The sequence below is a fragment of the Acinonyx jubatus genome, chromosome A1 (genome assembly GCF_027475565.1).
Source record: "Acinonyx jubatus isolate Ajub_Pintada_27869175 chromosome A1, VMU_Ajub_asm_v1.0, whole genome shotgun sequence".
Lineage (NCBI taxonomy): Eukaryota > Metazoa > Chordata > Mammalia > Carnivora > Felidae > Acinonyx > Acinonyx jubatus.
The window spans coordinates 24,447,047-24,459,091 of NC_069380.1; the positions used below are offsets into that span (position 1 = coordinate 24,447,047).

The 12,045-nt window shown below is 45.4% G+C and overlaps 1 protein-coding gene across 4 annotated transcripts in view; it reads left to right on the forward strand.

Annotated features, from left to right (window-relative positions):
* The window catches only part of LCP1 (lymphocyte cytosolic protein 1), an 81,921-nt gene that overhangs the window by 35,960 nt on the left and 33,916 nt on the right, over positions 1 to 12,045 (forward strand). Inside the window, exon 1 of one of the 4 annotated variants that reach the window (XM_053215622.1) lies at positions 3,019 to 3,177. The exons of the other annotated variants lie outside the window; for them this stretch is intronic. The gene's annotated coding sequence lies outside the window, so the exon portion shown is untranslated. Of the gene's footprint in view, positions 1 to 3,018; positions 3,178 to 12,045 lie in introns of those variants that run through there. 4 annotated transcript variants of the gene reach the window in all.

Here is a 12,045-nt window from a genome sequence, read left to right on the forward strand (position 1 = left end):
TGTCTGTAATTTCTGTGCATGAAACAAACAGGTATGATATTCAGAAGACAGAGCAAATTTGGAGGCAAATTTGGATTCGTATTTTGGTCTTTTACTAAGTGTGGAGCCTGAGCAAGTCTCAGTTTCCTCATCTATAAAATAGGAGAAAGCACTGTCTGTTTCCTAGAACTGTTCTTGGGGTCATTTTCCTTTCCCATTTCCCCATGCCATCAGTCTGTCTGCACAGTCACTCTACGACACTCATCATCACTGTGGACTGACCGAGCCCTCGCCATTTGCTGGGCGTTGTGCTGAACACTTGACATATATTTACTCTTACATTTCAACACAAAAGATGCATAAGGTTGATATCGTCATATTCTTATAACAGATGACCAAACTGAGGCTCATGGAGGATTAAGTCCAAAGTCCCAGAGCCAGTTAAGTGCCAGAACCAAGATTTACACCCTGCCTCTTTCCCATTTTATATTCACAGTTTCTTAAAGGTGATTTAAAATTTTGACAAAAGAAATGATATATATCACATATCCCAGTATAAATTGGTATCGGTAAATATTTGCCAACCAAATTGTGGCTTCCAACAGACTGAAGATATGTATAGCCCGTCAAATTAATACAAATTTCCTGCCTCCATGTATCTGTTAGTCCTCATTTTTTTTTTTTTTTTTGAGAATGAGTTTGTCATTAGAGATTCTAGAACAACGACCCCAATGAGCCTATAGAAAATGAGGTCACATTGTTAAGAATAAATAGAAGCTTCTGTTGTAATTGCGAACATACAAATGTGTGCTGTGTATTGTCTTGGTATTTTTCCAGCTCCAACAATCATAGAGAAAATGCCTAGAGAATGAGGGAGTGGAGAGCAGACAGAAGTAGGGCACAAGCTCACAGAATCCGTCCCCTGGACACCTGCGATTAAGGAGACATTGCCCGACGGTCCCCATCACAGATACTCATAGATCTCGTTTCTTTTGGTGACTCATGGAGATGTGGTCAGGCTTTTCTTAAGATTGCTATACATTTTCCCACTCTGGCCACACTTCCTCAACTGTTAGAAGGTACTTTCCACCGTCAGTATTTCAGGCAAGATTAAGCCCCTTGACCACTCAACCTCAGATCAGCCAATACCAATGCTGTTGACTTCTGGTTATGTCAGGTAGCACTTCTGCAATACCTTTTGCAACTGACTTCAAGAACTCTGTATGAGAAATGTGCTAAAAGAACCAAAACGAGCCAAACTAAGACCATTTGAAGGTAGAAAACAGATGTGAAATATAGATTTACATACACACAGACCTACATGTAACATACATACAATTAAGTGTGGATTTTAGGTGATGACTCTACATAATACTTTATACAATTTATGGTGGAAATTGCGTTTATTCCCCAAGATGATTTTGTGAAACTTCTTTTTTTTTATTTCCCCGTTCATTTCTTCCTTGCTTTCTTCTTTCCTTCCTTCATTAAGCACTGTTGTATACAATTTAAATCCTCTGTCTCATTTAATTCTAATACAACCCTATGGAGTGAGCACTGTAAATTGCATTACTAATAGCGCTTTTTTACATATGAAGAAACTGAGGCTCAGAAAATTTAAGGAGCGCCTAGTTGGCTTAGTCAGTTAGGTGTCCGACTCCTGATTTCAGCTCAGGTCATGATCTCAAAGTTCATGAGTTCCAGCCCCATGCCAGGCTCATGCTGGGTTTGGAGCCTGCTTGGAATTCTCTCTCCTTCACTCTGTGCCCCTCCCTGACTCACACGCATGTGCTCAATCTCTCTCTCTCTCTCAAAATAAATAAACTTAAAAAAAAATTTAAGGAGGGCCGCCTGGGTGGCTCCGTCGGTTAAGCGTCCGACTTCAGCTCAGGTCATGATCTTGTGGTCCATGGGTTCAAGCCCCGTGTCAGGCTTGCATCTGTCAGCCTGTCGGCGCAGAGCCTGGAGCCTGCTTCGGATTCTGTGTGTGTGTCTCTCTCTCTGCCCCTCCCCTGCTCGTGCTCTGTCTCTCAGAAAGAAAGAAATGTTAAATTTTTTTTTTTTTAATTTAAGGAATGTGTACAAAAACACATAGCAAGAAGCAGTTGCATAGAAAACTCATCATCTTTTCACCATACCATGCTGCTTCCTAGTTTATTATCGATATACAATTGTATATGTAATTTCACACAGGAAGACAGGATCATTAGCATTTGGATGAGGATTTTGGATGCCTGAAATGGATTTTTGCTGGCTTGGACTAGGAGAAAGGCAGCTTGTGTTGTTGCGATAGGTGAGGCTGTAAACTGTGGAGCCTAGGCCATTCCTGAAAGACGTGGTTGAAGAAATTTCTCCCCTTGTTTTCCTCTCCATCGACATCTCCGAGGTATAAAGTACATTTCATGGATTTTGCATCCCTAGGTTTGTTTTTTTTTTTTAATCTGTTAACGTCGTTTAAGTGTTTAGTTGACTTCTGTTTTTCCCATACTTTGGCTGAACCAAACGACAATTCTCAAGGCTCTACTTCGCTTTTCAGACCAATCACTGACTCACTTTGAGACTTTGGGGAGTAACTTCACTTTTCAGGGCCCCATTTCCCATTTTCTAACATATCCAGTTCCTTCCTCACTTTGTAGGGCTGTATTTTCTGCATGGGAGATGGCGATAGAAGGAGGAATCTCTGTCCATATAAACAAACCCAAAATGGCCTCCAGACACAGTGGTTTTGTTGCATTAGGAAGCTGCGGAGTATTTGTATGACCTAAAGGGGATGCCTTCAGTATTGTGGCTGAAGATAGCAGGGAGAGCCTAGATCACCAAACTTTTTCTTCTGGAAACGAGCTGGTGAGGAAGGCAACCACATTGGCACTTCCCCAAACTCTTCTAGGGGCTGCCTCCTGGGCCAGTCATACTAAACCCCCAACGGCTTCCTTGGTGACCTTCTCTTGCTTGACTCCTCCCTTTGCAGGGCTATTTCCTCCTATACAGTAGTCCCCCCCCTTATCCATGGCTTCGCTTTCCACGGTTTCAGTTACCCGCGGTCAACCGCGGTCCGGAAGCAAAATATCCTCCTCCTGACATTTTATCAGAAGGTAAAAGGTCAACAGTAGCCCAATGCTACGTCCCACCACCTACATCATTCACCTCACCTCGTGTCACCACGTAGGCATTTTATCATCTCACATCATCACAAGAAGGGTGAGTACAGTACAAAAAAATATTTTGAGAGTGAGACCACATTCACATAACTCTTATTGCAGAATATTGTGAGAGTTGTTCTGTTTCATTAATTATCGTTAGTTTCTTACTGTGCCTAATTTATAAATTGTACTTTGTCATAGTTGTGTATGTATAAGGGAAAACATAGTATTTATTAGATTTGGTACTACCCGTGGTCGCAGGCATCCGCTGGGGGTCTTGGAACATAGCCCCTGTGGCTAATGGGGACCACGGTGTGGAGAAATGGAGTGCTGCGCTCCACTTTGTCTTTTTGGAAAATTCCAACTGGTTCTTTGAGATGTAGCTCAAGGAAAGTTAATATTGCCTTCTTTGGAGACGTCTCCCTTCTCCTCTGGGGCAGAGTTAAGTGCCTCTCCCTCTCTGCTCCCACAGCGCCGTGATAATAACAGTTAGAGCGTGAAGGTCAGCGTGGCCTCTAAGTGGCAGTCGGCACTTCCCTTCACAGGATTGTGTGTCCTTCAAGAGCAAGGATTCTTCGCTATTCATCATTGCATCTCCAGCCCTAGAAGAAGGCCAGGGCTTTATTCAATGTGATGGGATGACAGGTGTGGAGCTACTAAGGAAGAGCACCCCTTGTCCCCCAGAGATAGGAGGCACAGGCAGGAATGGGCATGGTCACCCTGGCGGTGTTCTTGCTCCTAACTCTCCCCTGAAGATGTTGAGGAACTGAAGGGAACTTCTCCAAAGAGCCCCGGAAGGTTTTAGCCATAGGTAAAACCTTACCAAGCGTGTGTATCCCCAGTGAACTCGAGGTCAGAGCTGAGTAACCCCGAAGGAGAGCAGAGAACCTTAAGGTATAGAAATCCAGTGACCCCAGATACGAGGAAAGCTGCCTGCAGGAAGACCTACATCGTGTTGGCCTGTAGTGGGACCCCCAGGCTCTGTGCCAGCATGAGGCTTCCCTAGTTCACAGCAAGGTAACCCTGGGCCAGTTATCAAAATCTCAGTTCCCTCGTCTCTGAAGAGCAAATCATAACAGTGTTCCCTAGGACTGTGGCTCGAGGTAAATGCATATAAAACACTTAGCGTTGAAGAAGCACTCAGTAAACGTTACCTGGCCTTCTCATTTGTCTTTTAGCCATTGTTTTCTTGGACTCCAACAAAAATGGAGAGCATATTCTCTGGAGAGAATATGGATTAATCATCTGGCATGAATAAGAAAAAAGACTGACTGAACTCTAAGCATTTTCTCCTCTGTGGAATCCCAGGTCACCTGTCACATCCTATGGGGCCGTGCCTGGCTCTCCGGGAGAGAGCCATTTCCCCGCTTCCTCTGGCTCTAAATTGCCCCCTGTATTCTAGTGACTGGTGTCTCTCTTCCCTACGAACCAGGCCACGGCCACATCTTACCTTTGTGTTGCCAGCATCTAGCCCAGGACCTGGCATATAGTAGGTATTCGGCAGATATTTACCGAAAGAGGAAATGTGGGGGCACCCGGGTGGCTCAGTCAGTTAAGCGTTCGACTCTTGGTTTCGGCTCAGGTCACGAAACCTTAGGGGTTTGTGGGATCGAGCCGCCTGTCGGACTCTGCACTGGCAGCGTGGAGCCTGCTTGGGATTTTCCCTCTCTTTTCCTCTGTCTCTGCCCCTGCCCCGCTCATGCCATCTCTGACTCTCTCAAAATAAGGAAATCAAGACATGCACAGATGTATACATTTGTTTAGTAGCAGATATTTAGAGTTCCCAGAGGGTTTTCATAGTCCAAATGGTGATATGCAGATTACATCCAGGTGAACCCCAGCACCCGTTCCTTGCTATTTCCTCTGTGCTCCTGGTTGACTGGCTTAGAGCATCCTGGCCGGTTTTACCCTCCTTTCGGCCACTGCTGTCTCCACAGTTCCTTTCCTGTCCTCTCAGAGTCAGGCGCGTAGTTATCTGGAGACCCCACCGCCAGGCATCACAGTGGCCAGCAGGGTTTATAAGACAGCTTGGAGGCCCAGCCCCAGGCTGTGCCACCCTAGGCAGAGACCCGCTGGTGGCTGGCAGGGTGGGGCCAGGGAGCATCCTTTAACTTGGGTGTCATTTCTCTCCTCTGCGGCGGGGGGAACATGGCCAGATTGGTCATCTCCGCGGTCCCTTCACCGCCACCTTCCGTGTCTCTGTTATCCTTCTGTCACTTAAGAAAGTGGGCTTGGACCCAGACCATAGCAAAGAAAACTGTTAAAGACTTGGACGACAAGCCCCCAGAAGCAGGTTAAAAGAATTGTTTTGAAAGGCCTGGTGGCAGTCGTTAAAGGCAGGTGACAGAATCTTTATGAATTGAGCATCTTCTCTAATTCCCCCCTGAGAATAGCCTGAGAGAGAGAGAGAGAGAGAGAGAGAGAGAGAAAGCTTTCATCGTATCAGAAAAGATTTAGGTTACAGGGTAGTGATTTGAGACATCGGAGAGGTTGTAGGGTTTCCTGATTCGGATATTTTTAAGAAAATAGTAGATGGCTCTCTTTCTGGGACAGTTTGCCTACCGTCTTGCCTAGAAACTGAGAGGGAACTGGATCGGCGTGCCTTGAGCTGTACACGGTGGCATGTCAGAAAGGAGATCCCACGTGCAGCTCGCCAACTGCCCTGCTCTGCGCTGAGCAGCCGAGCAGAGGGCATCTGCCTTGCTCAGTGAGGGTAATGCACAAGGCCAGAGCTCTCCCTGCCGCTGAGGTAAGAGCAGGAGCCGGGAGGGGCGGAGTGGGACCCACCAGGGTGATAGCCCCAGCTCCTGATCACCCCTGCCCCTATTTCTAGGCTCCTTTGAAGCACACCTTCTCAGGGCCCTAACTGGTGCAGACGCTTACCAGCCAGAGAGTAGACTTTGGGAACTTTTCACACGGAAGGGATTCCATTTCTCAATTTACAGATGAGGAAACGGAGGCCCAGGGAGGCCAAACAGAGCCTGATATCACACGGACGGGCAGTAACCTAGGTCTCCCAAGCCCAAGCTCCACATTTCCTTCCTGTCTCTGCCAGGTTTTTGGTTGTGGTTTCCTTGGAGATGTACAAGTGTGTAAATTATCTGGGTCTCTTTATTTTATGGCTGGTGAAGGTGTTTGCTCTTTGTATGTTTTGGTAAGTTTCTGTGTTAATTTCTTACTCTTATCTTCTTTTCCCCCCTTGGGGTCCTGTTTCACTTGTCCATTTTTTATCTTCAGAGCTTTTCTCATCGTATTTCACCATTCTGCAAGAAGTGAGCAATAGTCTCTGTGTCACATTTGAAACCTGACATGTAACTGTGGGCTTCATAGAGCCCGAGGCTTTGTGACCCCCTCGCTTATAGCCCAGCAAGCAGAGCAGTGCTTTGCACACAGACTAGTAGGTGAGGAGAAAGTATGGACGAATACTTATAGCCCAGCAAGCAGAGCAGTGCTTTGCACACAGACTAGTAGGTGAGGAGAAAGTATGGACGAATGAACAAACGAGGAATGAATGATGTCTGATATTGAGGTAACTGAACTGAAAAGTGGGTGATCTATCAGTCCAAAATAATATTCAGCTTTTTGAAAAACAAAACCCAAGGATACCCTGAACTTTCAGTAAGGAAGGGTCTGGATCTTAAAGTCCTTGTGGTAGAATGTGGAATGAAGGGATTTTCAAGATGTTAACACCAGGAGAGTCACTGTCTATATATACCCTGGGGAAGGGGAGGGATGACAAGGCAATGAGGGCCTCCCCAGCCCCAGCTTAGAGCATCCCCTTTGCTTGCAAGAGTTTTGTTCTGTGTCACATCCTTCCTTCTCTTCTCTTCTCTTCTCTTCTCTTCTCTTCTCTTCTCTTCTGTTCTCTTCTCTTCTCTTTTCTTTTCTTTCTTTTTCAGAGAATACAAGCAGGGAGGGGCAGAGAGAATCCCCCCATCAGCGCAGAGCCCCATGCGGGGCTTGATCCCATGAACCATGAGATCATGACCGGAGCCAAAATCAGGAGTCAGAAGTTTAACCAGCCTAGCCACCTGGGCACCCACTGTGTCACACCCTTCATGGCTGTGAGCAGCTCGGTAGAGAAGCAAGGCAGTGTGGGGGCGGGGTGTTGGGGGAGGAAGGAAGCGGGGAGAAGCAAGGCAGCATGGGGAAGTGGGGAGATGGGCACTCCTTGGTTGGTAACTGAGCCGCGCTCTGTGTGCTGTGTTATATACAGCTTCCAAAGCCCCTCAACTGTGATCAGACGACAAAGGCCCCCAGAACATCACGTTCACCAGGGTTAGAGTGACCTGGCCTGCCAGCTTCCCATGAGAGTTCACGGGCCACCCGAGAGAGAGAGCTAGAGAAGAGAGCCACCGGGTCGGTGCCCCTGACCCACTCCTGCACCGTGGGGGCAGAGGTGGTAGAGATCCCAGTTCTGTGCTCTGGGACGGCCCTTGGGCAAATCAGTGTATCTGCAGGGAGAGAGAGAGAGAGAGGAAAAAAAGGCGATCTAAAGGAGATTTTGACTTGACAAAAAGAATTCGTAAGAGTTCCTCTAAATGGTCCTCTGTATTTGAGGCTGTTTATAATTATTTGGCTTCTGAAAAACAAAGTCATTGTTAAACTACATTTTCAGAATCATCCCTTACGTTAAGCTTTGGAACGTCCTGAAAATGTTCCTGAGAACTTACAGTAAATTACTGGTGGTTACATCCCCTACTTTGTAACATGAAGGGGACAGAGTTGTGTGAAGCAGAGCTGCTTCTTTGTCTCGTAGAAGCTTATCGTGATGGCTTCTTAAAAACTTATGGGTATGTTATTTTGCTTCAGAGTCTTAGGTGTTTTATGTTCCTCTTCAGTGAGCGTAGTCTAGCACTAAAGATTGCAACATGAGTGACGTTCTCGATTACGCGTTGTTTTGGATTATTAACTGTTCATTCACGTATTCGGAATTTGTACAGCTTTCTCCTGGCGCTGTCCTGAAATTATTGAGGCAAAGCTAGGAATCTGGGTCCTGAGTTTCCAGTTTTATTTTACCCACTGTGTCAAGTTGCAGGAAAAGTAGGACACATTCAAAAAGAGTCCCTTGGCAATGTGATGCCGGGTCACAGATGCCTCCCTGATCATGGCAGTTATATAACTGGGCATCAGTATATCAAACCGAAATACTGACCAGCACACCATTACCACCTCTCAGAAGTAAATGCAGCCCATGGGCATCTCACTCTAGGCCAGTCACCTTTCCTCATCCCTTCTGCTGCTTTTCATGACCAGTTAGGAAACCCCTCAGAGAAAATTCATCTTCCATGGTTGCATTTATTTTAGAGAATGTACTATATTTCTTTCTGTAAATCGTACAGCACTGTGTTCTATAGCAACCTCCCACAAATAGTTTCTGTATTCAGACTTTAGGGAACTTGAGTTTAGGTGCTTTTATTCTTAAGTAGTCACTATCAGAAGTTCTCTTTCACTGCCGATCTGGGAAATACCAGCCTCCTCTAAGCAGAGACTCAAAACTCATTGACCTAAAGAAATGAGCAGGTTTTGTGGCTTCTGCAACTTGGGGGGTTATTTGGCGTTCTTAGGACTTTGAAAATAATCTTATAAAAGTGAACAACCGGTACTTTCTTTGGCCAAACGTCTTGGAATTTTAGAGCTATTGATTTAATACATTTAAGTGCTCACAGAAAAACTGGCAGCCGGATGTGACTTAGATGAATGGTGGGAGTCTGTACTCTTAGATTTATGATCTGGGCAGTGATTCTAAAACAGGATTCCATAATTCATCCCTGATTTGCGAGATACCTTAAAATGGTTCCTGGGAGGGCATAGTTAGATGATGCCGTCATTAATAAGGGAGAAAGAAGTTGTGATGTATATACAATGGAATATCATTCAGCCATAGAAAGGAGGAAATCCTACCATTTGTGACAATGTGGATGGACCTTGAAGGCATGATGCTAAGTGAAAGAAGTCAGACAGTGAAAGGTAAATGCTGCCTGATCTCACTTTTTGTGGAAGCTTAAAATACCTACATACATACATATACATTTATACATACATACAACTAGAACTAAGCTTATGGAAGAAGAGATCAGACTTGTGGTTACCAGAGGCAGGTGGTGGGGGAGGAGGAATTGAAGGAAGGTGGTCAAAAGATACAAACTTCCAGCTGGAAGATCAGTAAGTCCTAGGGATGTGATATACGACCCTGTGGCTGCAGTTAGCCCTTCTGTATGGTATATAGGAGAATCATTGCCAGTAAATCCTAAGAGTTGTCCTCCCAAGGAGAAAAAATTTCCCCGTGTTCTTTCCTCTTTCTTTGCTTTTTATTGCGTCTGGATGAGAAAATGGGTGTTAGCTGAACCTATTCTGATCACATGTCAATCAAACCGTCATGCTGTGCACCTGAAACTCACACAGTGCTGTTATGTCAAGTATTTCCCAATAAAACTGGAAACAACGAAAGGGGGCCCCACTTAACGCAGGAGCAGTAGAGCGGAAACTGGAAGGAACGTGTTTTCCTCAAACCCTCGTTTCAGGCCCTAAATGCCTCAGTACATCCCATGCCTGCAGCGACCTCTCTGGGGACTGTGGCCAGTGTGGGGCCAGCAATTTGCAAACTGAAACCCTAACTTACTATCCTTATGAATCTGACTAACGTTAATACCACCCGTGCCTTCAAGTGGGCACGAAGTGGGTACATTTTTTTCCAGGCAAACGCATCAATGGACTGTGTAAAGCACCTCAGATTTGATTCTAACCCCAGCGATACCCTTCTTAGAAATGGTCTGATCTGCATGGTGTTAATGACCTCCTCTTCCCGCTCCTCTGGTTTGTGAACATGGTGCCATTTGCACGTTCAGTTCAATTAGTTAAAGGATCTCCTCTCAGCTATGGACCTTAATAGGCCCTGTTGATGGTCCCTTCATCCTTCTCCCTCTCTGCTCACCGGCAACTACATTTAGAACTCTAGAACTTGGACAGAGACACGGCCTTTAATCTCACTGAAACTCTAGTGTTCTGATCTCGAGAACGAAGGAGTTGTAATAAATTATTCCTTAAGTTCCTCCTGCCTCTACGAGTTGGCTTGTGTCTCCAAGACTTACTGCCCATTTTGGCAGAACAAGAGACCCTCTCCAGCTGTGTATTTGTGTTGGGGCCCCCCCACAAGGCAGCATCATAGTAACTCGGGCTGTTGACTGTTGCTTCTCCAATGCACCTTTTAAAGGAATTTTCCTATGGCTCGCAAACCACTCAGGGATTTGGGAACCTTAAAATGTGAGGGCTGTCTCACTCTACGGCTTCTCTAAGTTGATCTTCCCCGTTAATAAATCTCTTTGAAAAAACACAGTTCTCCAGATGCCCAGGTTTTTCATCTCGACCTGCTTGCCATGGTGCTTAAAAACCACATGGTTTTAAAATAATGCTTCTCCCACCCCTTCTCGGTCTTTAATTTGAACGGGCCATGCCATTCATTTTCTCAGCTTTTCCATTGCACCGTGGTCTTGAGATTTGCTTCCTCATCTAATACGATGACTCTTTTGCTGCTTCTTTGGCCCTGCTCTTGACCCTTAAGACGCAGTCTCATTTTTGCCTTCACTTGTGTTTCTCCCTAGCCCCTTACAGTGCTCGACGGTCTGAAACGCTTATGTCAAAGGATGGGGTTAAGGTCAGACTCAGAGATCCCGTTCAAGCTTCTACCTTTAACATTGTTCCCTGCTTTTCGGGTAACTGGGGCAGTGTAGACATGCCTCACCTGAAATGAGAACAGCACCTGGCTTGTAGCAGGCATTTAGAAAATACTGGTAAATGAATGAATTTATCTCATAACAACCCCATGAGCATCCATGAACCAAGAAGTGTGAATTAAGACACCTAAGAACAAGAAAGGCCAGCCACCTCTAGGTCTAAAGCCCCTTGGATTTTATCAAAGATCTTGTGGAGGGGCGCCTGGGTGGCTCAGTCGGTTGAGCGGCTGACTTCAGCTCAGGTCATGATCTCACGGTACGTGAGTTCGAGCCCCGCGTCGGGCTCTGTGCTGACAGCTCAGAGCCTAAAGCCTGCTTCCGATTCTGTGTCTCCCTCTCTCTCTGCCCCTCCCCTGCTCATGCTCTGTCTCTCTCTGTCTCAGAAATAAATAAAAACATTAAAAAAAAAAAAAAAGACCTTGTGGAAATGTGATGGAGAACCTTCTCCTGATGTGTATATGGAATATTTGTAAAGGCATAAAGGAAATCTAGGCCAAATTACTCACAAGGATTTAGAAAAGGGTACAAAGGTTTGTACGAATTTCTTAGCACAGAAGCTTTGCTTCCCTCACACGTGAAAGCAAAATCTTCCTAAGCTAGAATACCTAGATAGGCTCTCTGTGTTACGAATGTTTTAAAATCTCCCATGGAGTATACATATTAGATGGTTAATAATTGCTGGTTGAGTGTATGGGTGGACAAACTGAATGTCTAGCAGAAGTGTGGAGGCATTGAACCTGAGTAGACAGCATGAGGGAAGACAAAAGACTGAGAATTGGAATCCTGGCTGTTCCTCTCCCTGGCTGTGTGATCTGAGATATGTGTCCTAAATTCTCTGAGCTTCTGTTTCCTCTTCTACAAAATGGGAATATATATCTATATTTATGCCATCAGATTTCATTGAGGGACATTATAATAAACACGAACCTAGTGTTTACTGCACCTCACAAGTGTCCTCTCCTGGGTGAAGGTATTGCTATGAGACCTCAGTTCTGTGGTCCTAAAAAAACATTGGTTTGTTTGGCTCTTAGAGATGGAGTGAAGTATGTAACTGATGACATTTCCCTTTTTGCATTCGCTTCTAGAGAACTTGGAACTAGATTTTCAGCCTGCTTCTAGCAAAATACGCAGTCTTAACTGTGGACTTGAAGGATTAAAGCCCCCCTGCCATTATCTTGTCTTACCTAGGCGTG